This window comes from Hypanus sabinus, chromosome 1, assembly GCF_030144855.1.
Source record: "Hypanus sabinus isolate sHypSab1 chromosome 1, sHypSab1.hap1, whole genome shotgun sequence".
Taxonomy (NCBI): Eukaryota; Metazoa; Chordata; class Chondrichthyes; order Myliobatiformes; family Dasyatidae; genus Hypanus; species Hypanus sabinus.
This window is the reverse complement of record NC_082706.1, coordinates 155913015-155927263: the sequence shown is the minus strand read 5'-3', so window position 1 is coordinate 155927263 and position 14249 is coordinate 155913015. Positions and strand designations below refer to the sequence as shown.

The window sequence follows — 14249 nt, the reverse complement described above, 5'->3', positions numbered from 1 at the left end:
AGGGGAGCACCAGAGGGAGATGGAGAACAGGCAGAGTGATGGGCAGAGAGAGAAAAAAAAAGGGGGAGGGGAAAATAAATAAATCAGGGATGGCATAAGAAGGGGAGGAGCGGCATTAACGGAAGTTAGAGAAGTCAATGTTCATGCCATCAGGTTGGAGACTACCCAGCCAGTACATAAGGTGTTCTTCCTCCAACCTGAGTGTGGCTTCATCTTGACAGTAGAGGAGGCCATGGATAGACATAGCAGAATGGGAATGGGACGTGGAATTAAAATCTGTGGCCATCGGGAGATCCTGCTTTCTGTGGCGGACAGAGCATAGGTGTTCAGTGAAACTGTCTCCCAGTCTGCGTTGGGTCTCACCAATATATAAAAGGTCATACTAAGAGTACCGGACGCAGTATACCACACCAGCTGACTCACAGGTGAAGTGTCGCCTCACCTGGAAGGACTGTCTGGGGCCCTGAATGGTAGTGAGGGAAGACGTGTAAGGGCAGGTGTAGCACTTGTTCAGCTTACAAGGATAAGTGCCAGGAGGGAGATTGGTGGGAAGGGATAGGGGGCGCGAATGGACAAGGGAGTTGCGTAGGGTGTGAACCCTGTGGAAAGTAGAAAGGGTGGGAGGGAAATATGTGCTTGATAGTGGGATCCCGTTGGAGGTGGCGGAAGATACGGAGAATTGTACATTGGACCCGGAGGCTGGTGGGGTGGTAGGTGAGGGCAAGGGGAACCCTATCCTGAGTGGGGTGGCGGGCGGATGGGGTGAGGGCAGATATGCAGGAAATGGGAGAGATGCGTTTGAGAGCAGAGTTGATGGTGGAAGAAGGGAAGCCCTTTTGTTTAAAAAAGGAAGACATCTCCTTCGTCCTGGAATGCAAAACCTCATCCTGAGAGCAGATGCAGCAGAGATGGAGGAATTGTGAGAAGGGGATGGCATTTTTGCAAGAGACAGGGTGGGAAGAGGAATAGTCCAGGTAGCTGTGAGAGTCAGTGGGCTTATAGTAGATATCAGTAGATAAGCCGTCTCCAGAGATGGAGACAAAAAGATAAAGAGAGGGGAGGGAGGTGTTGGAAATGGACCAGGTAAATTTGAGGGCAGGGTGAAAGTTGGAGGCAAAGTTAATGAAGTCAACAAGCTCAGCATGCATGCAAGAAGCAGCGTCAATGCAGTCGCTGATGTAGCGAACCATGACAAGGTGGTGGTCCACTTCGAGGAGGAGTTCCTACAGCATATATGTTTTAGTGCCTCCAAGTATTTTATTATTTTAATATTGAAAATGGTGTTTTTAATGATTTTTTGATCATAAGACCATACAATATAGGAAAATAATTAGGTCATTCAGCCTATCAAGTCTGCTCCACCTTTCAATCATGGCTGTTATTTTCAACGACATCTCCTGCATTCTCCCTATGACTGTTAATCCCCTACCAATCAAGAACCTCCTCCAAGAGGACCACTTTCTTGACTCAATGACCTGGAGAACTATGTTGGCTGAAGCTAGGCCTTTATGCTTTGGCTCTTGGTAGGGTCACCATGCCAACCAGGTCAAAGGGTAGAGGACAGACTTAAGAGTGGTCCACCGGTCCTCCAGGTTTGAGGTTCAACTCAGGGCTAATGACCCTAAGAGGTAAAACAAAATTGTTATGGAAACAGTAATGAAGAATTCTTCTACATATAAGTGCAATGGTAATTCCTGAGTTTCCACCTGGGACTTGCATGACTGACAATAGTGAAAATGAAGAGGAAGCTACTGACATGGTGAAGGAAGCCCTGAAAACTGCCAGAGATGGAGGATCATCATTGCTGCCCGAAATGCCAGTGATGTAACAGACAGTAAGTAAGTAGTCAAGAACCGATCAATCTCAGCCTTCAATACAACCAGTGATTTGGCCTCCGCAACCCTCCATGCCAATGGATTCTATAGATTATTGACCCCATGCTTGAAGAAATTTTCTCTTATCACAATTCTAAACGAATGTCCCTTTACTGTGAGGCTGTGTCCTCAGATGTTAGAATCTCCTATTAATGGAAACATCCTCTCAACAACCACTCTATTCAGAACTTACAGAATCTGGTAAGTTTCTATGAGATCACTTATCTTTCTGAACCCCAGCGAGTACAGGCCCAGAGCCATCAAACAGTCTTTCATTCCAGGATTATTCTTGAGGACCTCTCCTGGACCCTCTCCAGGGCCAGCACATTCTTCTTTAGACAAGGGGTCCAAAATTGCTTACAAAATTACAAATATAGTCTGACCAATGCCTTATAAAGCCTAACAATATATACTTGTTTTTATATACTTGTCGTTTCAAAGTGAATGTCAATAATACAGTTGCCTCTGTAAGTTAAACTTAAATGTTTCTGAATTTTAGGGACTTTCACAATACCTCACAATCCTTGATAAGTTTGCCAGCTGTCAAAATATTTGGGCCATTTGATGGATGGGTCTTATTCCAGTTAACCATGGTCACAATGTTGTGGCATAAGGCTTTGCAACGAAGAGCTTACAATGAAGGCAACATTGGGAGATGTGTAGAAGGGCAGTACAAAGATTGTTTGCATCTCAGCACTGTGTGAGAGTGGCTTAATACTGACAGCAGGTTCCAGTTTATTAACACAAGAGATTCTGCAGATGCTGGAAATTCAGAACAAAGCATACAAAATGCTGGAGGAACTCAGCAGGTCAGGCAGCATCTACAGAAATGAATAAACAGTTAATGTTTCAGGCCAAGACACTTTATCAGGACTGAAAAGGAAGGTGGATGTAGCTAGGTGATGAAGGTAGGGGTAGGGGGTAGGACTACAGGCTAGAAGATGATAGGTGAAGCCAGGTGGGTGGAGGAGAGGGGTGAACTAAGAAAGGTAAAGGACTGGATAAGAAGAAATCTGAAGGGAGAGGAGATTGGAACATGGGAGAAAGAGAAGTAGAAAGAGTACCGGGGAGGTGATGGGCAGCCAGTTTCACTGTGTAAAAATGCTTTCTTTCATGTCACTTTTGGTGCTTTTGCCAATTACCTTAATTCTGTGCACCCTGTACATTAATCCCTCTGACAATATGAATAACTTTTCTCTCTCTACTCCGTCCTTCATAACGTTAAACATCTTTATGATTTCCTCACAATCTTTTCCATCAGCTTCTTTAGTCTATTTCCAGGATGAAAATCCTCTTCCTAGGCATCATTCTTTTGCACCCCCTTGATACTTGAACAATGAAATTGGCTTTTCCAAATATCTGCAACCTAATTGGAAATCTACTCCATTATATTTTCCAGAACTTGGTAGACCCATGGAATAATTAGTCTCTGTAGTATAAACCTACCTCTTTGCTTTCTTACTTTTAAACAGATAGATTCTGTGTTCTTGATATTTCAGGGCCTCTTTCTGCTAAGCTGTAGAATAATCTCCTTTCTCTTCTAAGCACTTTATATTCAGGAATATTTAGAGCTAAATCCTGTACATGTTTTCAGCCAGTTCTGTGTTATTGAAAAACATTACATTTGCACATGGTTAATTGTGACTGTAGTTCACCACCAATTCTTGATCTTTTCTGAACCAACCCGACAGCCTTGTGTACTCTGACTCTGTTCAATGTGAATTACTTTCCGAACTTCCCAGACAACTCACTTTTGGGATAACTGTTCTTGCCATTCCTTCAAAAAACATTGTCCCTGAGCATCATCAAGGTAGATCCATGGACACATACCAGAGTTTCTTGTTTGTCATTAGTTACAATACTTGCCCGCAGAAAAAAAATCTCAGGGTTGTATGTGGTGACATGCACGTACTCTGATAATATATTTGACTTTGAACTTTAAACTTTATTTTACCACATTGACCAAGGAGTAGATGGCAGATGGTTCATAGTACAAGCAATGGATTGAGGGCAAACATCTCCATTTAATATATCACTAAAGCGGAACTATCTGATGTCGCAGAGACTTAGCAAAGCCACACACTGGCAGCTCAAAAGGGTTACAAAGGATTACTGACATTTACTGAACAGAAAGCTGCCAAGATTGACAACATTACTGAATATTGCCTTCCATAAGAGCTTGATAGCTACTGCCTTGTTTTTGAAATGCCCTGTATGACAAAAGTAATGGCAATATCAAAATGGAAAGAAAGTAGAAAAATAAACACTCAACAAAGTATTATTTTACAATTTTGGAAAAAAAATATAAATAATTTTATCCTTTTATTAAGTAGTCGTTAGTTCGAGTTGTCAGCTCTTTGTTCCTTGTTCCATAATTAGATGCAGGCATCACGGGCTAGACTTGCATTTACTGTATTTCTGAATTTATACCAGATGCCAGCTCATTTCAGAGGTCAGTTAAGTCAACCATACTGGCAAATGTAGAGACACATATGGTCAGATCTTGTCTCTGAGGAACATTAGTGAGAGATTATTTTTTATGATTATATAGCAATGGTATTATCATTACTCACCATTATCAATACTAGCTTCCTTTTGCAGATTTATTTAATTAACTGAATTTTAATCCTCTAGCTGCCAAGGTAGTATTGAAATTTATGCCTCAGGAATGTTCATCTAGGTGTTCAGATAAAAGTACAGTAAATTAGCTACTTTATTATTATTTCCCATGTTTGATAAGGACACAGTGAATAATATTATGGTAGGATCCCTGTGGACTTTTGTAATGGGTGAGTAGTGAGGGCATAGAAATATCATCGACAGCAGTTCCTCCACTTCTCCACAAGCCATTAAGCTTTCTATGGTTTGCTGTAAAATTACCACAGAAAGTGATTCTCTGGAAATTATTAACATACTTCAGATGGTGGCAGGAACATGAGCAGGATTGGTGGGAGCATGGGGATAGGGATCTGATGGAGGATGCCTCACTATCTTACTGTTTCTAGCTCGAGATTCTTGGCTGTTTAGGGGCTATTGTTTCCCCATGAAAATTAGTTACAAATATCACAAGTAATTTTTATTATTGAGTTTTGAAATACCAACAATACATTTTCTGATTTTCACATTGTAGAAACGCTCAAAGCTATCAAAATATTTTATTTTAATTTGAATAGATTGGAATCAAAGAAGGAATTAGGTGATCACTAAAATTAAAAATAAGGATCTTCTTTATTTTTATAACAGGGCAAAATATAAAGCCTTGTATTATTATTTGCATTTTATCTTATGAAACAAATGCAAAAATTTGGTAACTCTGGCAGTGTTACTGAGGAGGGAGTTTCAGGATTTAGACCAGGTAGTGGTAAAAAATGGTGGCATACTTCCAAGCCATGATAATGTAGGATTCGGAGGGGAACCTGCAGATGTTTGTGTGCTAACAGGTGCTCAAAGTTCATGTGCTTCTTTGTGTCAGAGGTAGTAAGTTTAGAAAAGACAGTTGAAATAGCTTTGGAGAGTAACTGCATCTTGCCTTCTAACTAGACACATAACAACTTTTCTGACTCCGAACAGATTACAGCAGTTTCAGATGATCAGCAGTTCATATCTTGCATTTTGCAGATGAAACACAATGTGGGCACAGTCACAGGTTATGGAATATATATATTAAATTATATATATTATATATATTATGGATCTTATTGAAACGTATAAAATTCTAAAGGGATTGGACAGGCTAGATGCAGGAAGATTGTTTCCGATGTTGGGGAAGTCCAGAACGAGGGGCCACAGTTTAAGGTTAAAGGGGAAGCCTTTTAGGACCGAGATGAGGAAAAACTTCTTCACACAGAGAGTGGTGAATCTGTGGAATTCTCTGCCACAGGAAACAGTTGAGGTCGGTTCATTGGCTATATTTAAGAGGATGTTAGATATGGCCCTTGTGGCTAAAGGGATCGGGGGTATGGAGAGAAAGCAGGTACAGGGTTCTGAGTTGGATGATCAGCCATGATCATACTGAATGGCGGTGTAGGCTCGAAGGGCCGAATGGTCTACTCCTGCACCTATTTTCTCTGTTTCTCTCTGTTTCTATTACATAACAGATGAATCTTTAAAGTGGTGGCTGAGGAGCAATCGTCTGGAGCTGCTTTGCAAGAGATGAAGTCAAGGTTCCTGTGTGCTGTTGGACCAGCACTCATCATGCAGGTGAGGATTATTCCATTACTCACCAGACTTGTGGGTGTCAGGAGGTATATCACCTACTGTATGATTTCTAGTCTTACAGTATTTATATGGTTGCTCCAATTGAGATTCTGGTTAATAGTGACAGCAGGATACAGACAGTGGGGAACTTGACAATGGCAATGCCATTGGATGCAAGGATTCTTGATTAGACTCATGTGTTTTGGAGGTGGTCATTGTCTACCAGTTTTGATATGACATTTCATCCCATTTTATTGCATTCAGTTCTCAGAAAATGCTCCCCTACACTTCTGAGAAAATAAATAGTGATTGGATTGATGATGTTGTAGTATAGTTCCATTCAGTCAACCTGTGACCTTCAGCTTCCAGATGTTTGTCACGTTAATGATCTCACTGACACTCTGACCTCTTTGTTCCCACACTTTTCCAGTGATATTGAATATACACTCAGGGCACAGCATCTTATCTTCTAACAACTTTCCTGACTCAGAACAGATTCCAGCAGTTTCAGATGGCCAGCAGTTCATACCTTGCATCTTACATCTTTTATCTTCAGGTACTTTCATGTTCTTTTGGCCTCATCCACTTTCCATCTCTCCTAGATTCACTTCTGTTATTTACTTACTTTTACCGCCACCTTCTATTGAATCATGATCGCTCAAGTCATTTAATGTCTTGTGGTTTCCACTCCTTCAGAGGCCTTTAATTTGTTCTCTTTATCCCTACCCCTTCCCCCATCTCCCCACTGTCAATTCCTCTGTAACTTAAAACTTCAGCATTTTCAGGTTTTATTTCCAATCCCAGAACATATGGCCAATTTGACTGGCAGTCTATCCATCACACTAAACATTTTCTTTCTCCTTTTCCTCATTTTGATCATGTTGTGCACCATCTACAAATGCCATTGTAATAACCTGCCAAGTCTTCTTTGATAGTGTCCCCACAATCTGCAGGCTCTACCACCAAGAAAGACAAAAAGAAACAGAGCATAGGAATACAAGCACCACCAAGCCTCTCTCCAAGTTACATTGTCCATTGATTTAGAAAATTATCAGAGTTTTTTATTTGCTGTCTCTCCTGAAAATACTGACCCAACAACACTGTCGGGTCTCTTGTAAAGATTCAAAAACATCCTGAATGCCACGTTCTCAGGATAACAAGGGGTAAAAATGATAACATTATAAGTAGGGAAGTATAAAGTGGTGCACTATGGTAGGAACACCGTGAAAAAGTTACATGAACTAAATGGTGCTCTTTCAAATTAGGTGCAGCAGCTGACAGTCCTCAGGCATTCTGTCCAGAATTTTTGACATTGACAGGGACATTAAGAAGGTACTGGAATAGCAAATTGATTCTTGGTTTTTTGTAATAAATAAACAGAAGTTAGAGGCAAAGAAGTGATGCAACAACTCTATAAAACATGGGTTAGTCCAGCGAGAACATTGCTCATTTCTCAGCACTACCTTTCAGGAAAGATGTCTACAACTCAGACAGGATGGGGAAGGATTTAATAGGATGAGTTGGAATGAAAAGCTTCAGTTAAATATTGCGACTGGAGAATCTTGCATTATGCTCTTTAGAGCCGAGAGATTGAGGGGTTTAATAAATGTGCTCAAAACATCAGTGGGTGTGATGGAACTAATCAAGAGAAACTGTTCCCAGTGGCAGAAAAATCAGTAACAAAAGGAATTTTTTTAAAGGTGATTGGCAAAAGGACAGTGGCACAAAGAGGAAACATTTTTAACATCAAAGGTGTCCTCCTTCTTCAAAGATTGGTGTTTCCTTGCCTCCACCATTGATGCTGCCCTAACCCACATCTCCATTTCTCAGACATGTATGCTCACTCTGTCTTTCTACTGCCCTCCAGGGATAGAGTTCCTCTAGTCTTCACCTACTACCTCATGACCCTCAGCATCCAACACATCATTCTCTGCAACTTCCACCATCTTCAACAGGATCCTACTACTAAACACACCTTAGACTACCCCCACACTCCCTGCTTATCACAACAACACTTCCTCTGTGATTCTCTTATCCATTCAACCCTCTCCACTAATCACCCTCCAAGCAACAGAAATACTACGCCCGCCCATTCACCTCCTTCCTCACTTCCATTCGGGCTTCCAGGTAAGGCAACACTTTGCCTGCGAATCAGATGGAATTGTCTATTGTATCCGATGATCCCAATGCAGCCTTCTCTACATTGGTGAGAATCATTATAAATTGGGGACCGCTTTGTCGAGCACCTCCACTCCATCCGCCGAAAGCAGAATTTCCCGCTGGCTACCCTCAGGGTGGAGGAGCAAACCTTCATATTCCACTTAGGAAGTCTTCAACCAACGAACTTTGATTTCTCCTTCCGGTAAGTTTTGTTTCTTTCCCCTCCACTTTCCCTCTTCTTCTATTCCCCACTCTGGCCTCTTACCTGTTCTCCTCACCTGCCTATCACCTGCCCTAGAGCCCCTCCTTCTTCCTTTTCTCCCATGGTCCACTGTCTCTCCTATCAGATTCCTTCTTCTCCAGCCCTTTACCTTTCCCACCATCCTGGCTTCACATACTGCCTTCTAGCTTGTCCTCCTTCCCCTCCCCTCATCTTTCCCCTTCCTTTCCATTCATGATCCTTGGCTCAAAATGTCAATGGCTTGTTCATTTCCATAGATGCTGCCTGACCTGCTGAGTTTTTCCAGCATTTTGTGTGTGTTGCTCTGCATTTCCAGCATTTGCAGAATCTTTTGTGTTTAACTCAATGAGTTGCTATGCCTTGTCTGACAGGTTAGTGAAAGTACACTCAATAGCGATATTTAAAAAGTGGATAAATACTGGAAGAGAAATTTTTGAAGAAAATTGGGAAGACCAAAGAAATGGAATGGATTGGATATCTTTACAGAAGAGTCAGCACAGGTGTAATGAATTGAATTACTTCCTTCTCTGCAATTTTCCTTGAGTTAATTGACCAAACTCTGGTTGATTTCTATAATCCTGCAGCATTAAATGTAGGGAGAGTTAGAGACGAGTTTTGTGTAGTTTCTTATTACAAGGAACTAGGACTTAATTTGTTTACTTTAGTGCTGTGTGTTTCATGCTCAACTGAGGGAGAAGACTAATTTCAATCGGCTCTGATTAAATCTATTTTGATTTGCTGGTACATCACTTGCTGCTGTATCCACCACCCAATTGTCCTGGGGGTTTGCTGTCATTATGAGATTCACTCATTGTGGAATCACACAGACACAGAAAAGATTATTCAGCCCATGGAGTCTATGCTGGCTTTCTGTAGAGAAACTCCATCAGCCTTTCTCCCTTACCCTACTTCTGTAGGCACTGGATGTTTATAGCTGTCAATTTCTACTCATCTTCCATGTGAAATTACTTCTACCACATTGTATGACGTGAGCTTCAGATCATCACCAAGAAAAGTTGTTCCTACACACCTAGCTGTTATCCAAAACCTTAAATCTTTGTTGTTGAGTAATTGTATCATTTGCAAATGCAAACAGCTTTTTTCTTGCTTCCCTGTCCTGATGTTGCACGCTTTCCTCCACCTATTTTGCTCCAAAGAGAAAACAAAACCTCAGCTTCTCCAGCTTCAGACTTCAAAAGTCTCACATTTGGAATTATTTTGGTGACTCTCCTGTCTACCTTCTCAAGGATTTCCACAATGTTCCAAAACCGTGGTGGCATAAACTTGGTCTATTGATCTATTTATGGTCTAATCAAATCTTTATACAGCTTTCTGTAGTTGTATTCAAAGCTTCTAGTTATGATGCCCAGGAGTCTATTTGCTTTGCTAACTGCTTTCTCTATGTGTCATGTCTTGTCTTTTAAAAAATCTATGCACATGAACCTTACAGGTTTCTCTGTTCCCTCACACATTCTTTAGTATTCTGTAACTTGATCTATACTGCCACATCCATTCCTTCTGTCAAATGCATCACCTTGCACTAATTTTCTCAAAAACTATTTGCAACCTATTTCTCCATTCTGCAAGTCTATCTTGAGTTGCTGCAGTCAAAAATAATTGCAGTATAACTGTTGGCCAGAATGCCAAGCATGATACCTTTGCAAATCTTGGATCTTTCCTTTGCATTCCAATACCCAAATCAAATATATGTATATATAAAATGCAGTGGTCTTAGCAATGACCATGGGGAACACTACTGTCTTCTAATCCAGATAAAAAAAATACCATGCATCACTGTTTCTGTCCTAAGGTTTTTGTTTCATAATACTTTAATTCCATGACACTTTGTTGAGCTTAGTCATATACAAACTGCATCTTACAAGCCTGCACAGGCTCTCCTCATTTAAATCAAATCTATCGGTGGCGTCTGTTAATTTTTTTTCTCTCATTATTGTTTCTAAAACTTTACCTGCCACCACAGTTAAACTGCTGTCTGTGAGCAATTCTCATTTGGAATGGATCTTCACCCAGGACATGTCCTCTTCACATTGCTACCACAAGGACCAGGTACAGATCCTAAAGACACACACTCAACATTTTAGGAACAGCTTCTTCCCCTTCACCATCAGGTTTCTGAACTGACAATGAATTCATATATACCACCTCACTACATTTTTGCTTTCTTTTTGTTCTACTTATTAAATTAAATAAAAAATATATATCTAATTGTAATGTATAGCTTTCTATTGTTACGAATTGCACTGTACTGCTGAAACTAAACAACAAATTTCACAACATTTGCCAATGGCATTAAACCTGATTCTGATCAGACCGATGATAATACTTGTTGCATTTCAGGGATACCTGTTAGCAATGCCAGATGAAATTAACCAGAGTAGAGGAAAACCCACACCACCAAGGTCAATAGGTCTTTACCTGCAGTTTTCTTTGAGGTCGCTATTGAGTGAGTCTCATTCTACAGATAAGATCATATTTTTTAATGGGATAGGTAAACAAAGCTTTGGTTAGTGAAGCAGGTTTTAAAGAAGAGGCTGGTTTAGAAAGGCAGAGAATATTAGGCCTCAGGCAGGAGCATTAGGGAAGGGTTTTGACAGATAAAGACATAGTGGTTGCTGGTGGAGTCTTTAAAGTTAAGGTGATATGAAAGGTGCTGGAATATGGCAGAGCATAGAGTTCTAGAGTAACAGCATTTCCATCCACTTTGAGGATGACATTAGGGATATAACCGTGTGGAAGACAAATCACAAAAGGGAGAGTCATTTTTACACCATTACATTTCAGATGTAAAGTACTGAAAAAAAGTCCAAGGTGACAGTGCACAGGAACTGTTGACAAAATGGAATTATAATAGATGCAGGAACACGAACAACATACATTTTTGTTGCAGAGGTAAATGTTAGCATGAGTCTAATTATACATCATCCACCATATCCCTGGCTACTTAACTCTCCATTTATCACAAGCAGGGAAACAGTATCCTGAATTTTGGGCAGTGACTGCAGGATGTAGGTGGTGGGGGTTCGGAATGGTGTGGTGCACAGGAGATGAGGGGAGTGGAGCACTAAAGCAGAAAATCTCATTTTCAAGGCTGGAGTGAGGCAGTTATTTGTCAACAATTAAATGCAAGCATTGATGTATCGTATCATTCTGTTAGCGGAATAATACTGCTTGGTAAATGTATTCCCATGTAACAGATGTAATTGATGTCAATGTAGAGCAGGATTCTAAATTGTCAACCTTTCTAAAACATTCCTATGTTGACCTTTCCATTTCCACTGAATATTACAACCCCATTATCAGTTACTAAAATTCCACCTGCAGTCAGGCACTACAGAATTTGTTTATGTTTCTTTATGTATGCACATACCATTACTACTGGTCTGAATCCATAAAGTAATCATAATTCTTTGCTTCTGTTTGACAGGTTAATGCAAATCGGTGCCACAAGGAGCAGTAAGAAGGAAAAAGATGATAAAGCAAAGCAGGCTACTCTAAGCCTCACCTCCTAATTCCAGAACTGATTATAGGGATCAGCTGATGTTTCCAGGTGAATAACTCCCAGCTCGTTTATCACAGCTGGTAAATTTCACACACAAGCTTCCTAATTGCTTTTTTTCCCAACATGTAAGAATTTTGTGGTATTTCAATTGACTTTCGGTCTGTTGATCATGAAAGGGATCTGCAGCTGTAGGTAACAATAAACTCATGTTTGGATTAATGGCCTTTGATATATTTTTGCTAGGACTTCTACTTGACATTGGGACGTCAAACAAATATACAGTACTTGCTATGAGGAATAACCTTGTTTTATAAAAGAAATGTGCAATTTACATTCTTAAGTTGATCAGAACTAGGGTGCAAAATTCAAAGCAGCACTTTAGGTATGCAAGGATGAACTTCACAGCATTTTAACACTTCTACTCTTGTCCTCCACAAGTGGGTCAACAACAACATACAGATCAAATTTATTTATTAAAAAAACATTCACTTTCCACTTCAATTTAGTATTTTTTGGATGAACTAATAATTTATTTATTGCCAAACAATCTGAAAGAGAAGATTCAGTAGTTCAGTGTTACTCATCATTTTGAAAACATTGTGCTTTAATCATCAGTGTACATATAAATGACATGCAAAGGTAAGTCAGGGGAAGGTTTTCTTTATTTTCTGGCACTAATACATTAGTTTTAAATACAGATGGTTATTTTAAGATGAAATGCACACTATTGGTGGAATATAAATTGTGTTACAGGCATACTTTAAAGATGTGATTGTGTGGGTTGCAATTAATGCATTCACTGCCACTCAAGCAAAATTGTTATGCAAACTATGTGGAAATGAGTCTGAAACTCAAGTATGTAGTCAGTGGTGAAATGTAGAAATGGATTAACTGGAGGATTCAGAGTGGGTTTTGAGAAATCACAATAGAAATCTGCATTGAAGAGACATTTGAAGTACAGTAATCTTTTTTAAGAAAATTGCTCCTCCATTGAAAGCCACAAAGACTGTTTATTGCTTCCTGTGATACAGCTTGCATTTATACTTTCCTCAATAAGTAAGCAAATTGAATTACGAAATTTGATTCACAAGGGTGCACTTTCTAATTATCCACCAAGACTGAATAAGTTATCTGTTTTACACCTTTTCCTTATGGAAGTGATTGGAAATACCTTGTTGAGAAAAGAACATATGTTTGTTGCAGTTTTCTGAATCAAGGACTTATGCTTGTTAAGCATTTTCATTGTCTTGAGCAATGACAATAAAGTTCTATTCTATTTTATTTATATTCATGTTTGACTATTTTTGATTATATTTATATATTTCCGCAGCTGAACTCAAAAATGAAGATATTGATGAAGAATTGCAAGTAACATTGGGATTTCCATGCATGGGCAGGTTTGGCTGTAGCTTCAAAGCTGCTGCTTGTCAATCATTCATTCTTCACAAGTTACACCACTGTGTGACCTTCTCTTCTGTAACCAAGGTTAATCAGTTCAATTGATGTAAGCTATTTACAGTTATGAATCAATCTTGTTTTAAACTGTTATGAAAATGTTAACATTTGTTTCATGAGTATCAAGTGATATATTTTCTTTCAACAGCTCTCATAGTTTTTCTGTGTTCCATGGCTATCTGGAGAAGATGAATACCAGAGTTGTATTGTACAGGTGTAATTTAACAATAAAATGAACCCTTGAAACTTTACATTGTGGGTTACAGCCAGTGGTCAGACTACTGTTGGGTCCCTGCACCAATTTGATTTGAAACCCAGCAGCAATCAATCACAATGGTTGCTAATTCTTTGTTGGCTTCTTTCATAGAAGTCCAAAGCACTTTCTCACTGAGTGCAAAATCCATACCAAGGTGAATGGGTAATGATTTTTTCCAGGATGAGAAAAGTAATGTACAATTTGACTTGCGAGGGTTATTGTTATATAGAGGTGGTGTGTCACCTACTGAGATCATTAACATTAAACCATGGGATATAATATATTTCTTCATTGACAATGAAGCAAATCCAGTCACAGATACAAAAAGTTCTGCAGATGCTGGAAATCTAGAGCAACACACACAAAATGCTGGAGGAACTCAGCAGATCAGGCAGCATCTATATAAATTAATAAACAGTTGAACTTCTCGGTGAAGGCTCTTCATCAGGACTGGAAAGGAAAGGAGAAGGGGGAGAAAATCTAGTAAATTTAACTCCTTTGAAATTTAAGGGGTTACTTAACAATTTTTTTGCTGATGAGGACAAA

General features: G+C 39.7%; 1 protein-coding gene and 1 long non-coding RNA gene across 10 annotated transcripts in view; one reads left to right on the top strand and one right to left on the bottom strand.

Moving 5' to 3' along the window:
- Positions 1-14249, bottom strand: part of dlgap1a (discs, large (Drosophila) homolog-associated protein 1a) — a 219402-nt gene that overhangs the window by 200017 nt on the left and 5136 nt on the right. The window lies entirely within an intron of this gene.
- The window catches only part of LOC132399295 (uncharacterized), a 32975-nt gene that overhangs the window by 15351 nt on the left and 3375 nt on the right, over positions 1-14249 (top strand). For 4 of the 9 annotated variants that reach the window (XR_009513947.1, XR_009513951.1, XR_009513945.1 and 1 more), the window contains 4 exons: positions 5972-6074; positions 7772-8972; positions 11918-12040; positions 13323-13698. This is a non-coding gene — a long non-coding RNA (uncharacterized LOC132399295). Of the gene's footprint in view, positions 1-1849; positions 6075-7771; positions 8973-11917; positions 12041-13322; positions 13699-14249 lie in introns of those variants that run through there. The other 5 variants (XR_009513959.1, XR_009513957.1, XR_009513954.1 and 2 more) reach the window with 3 other exon arrangements.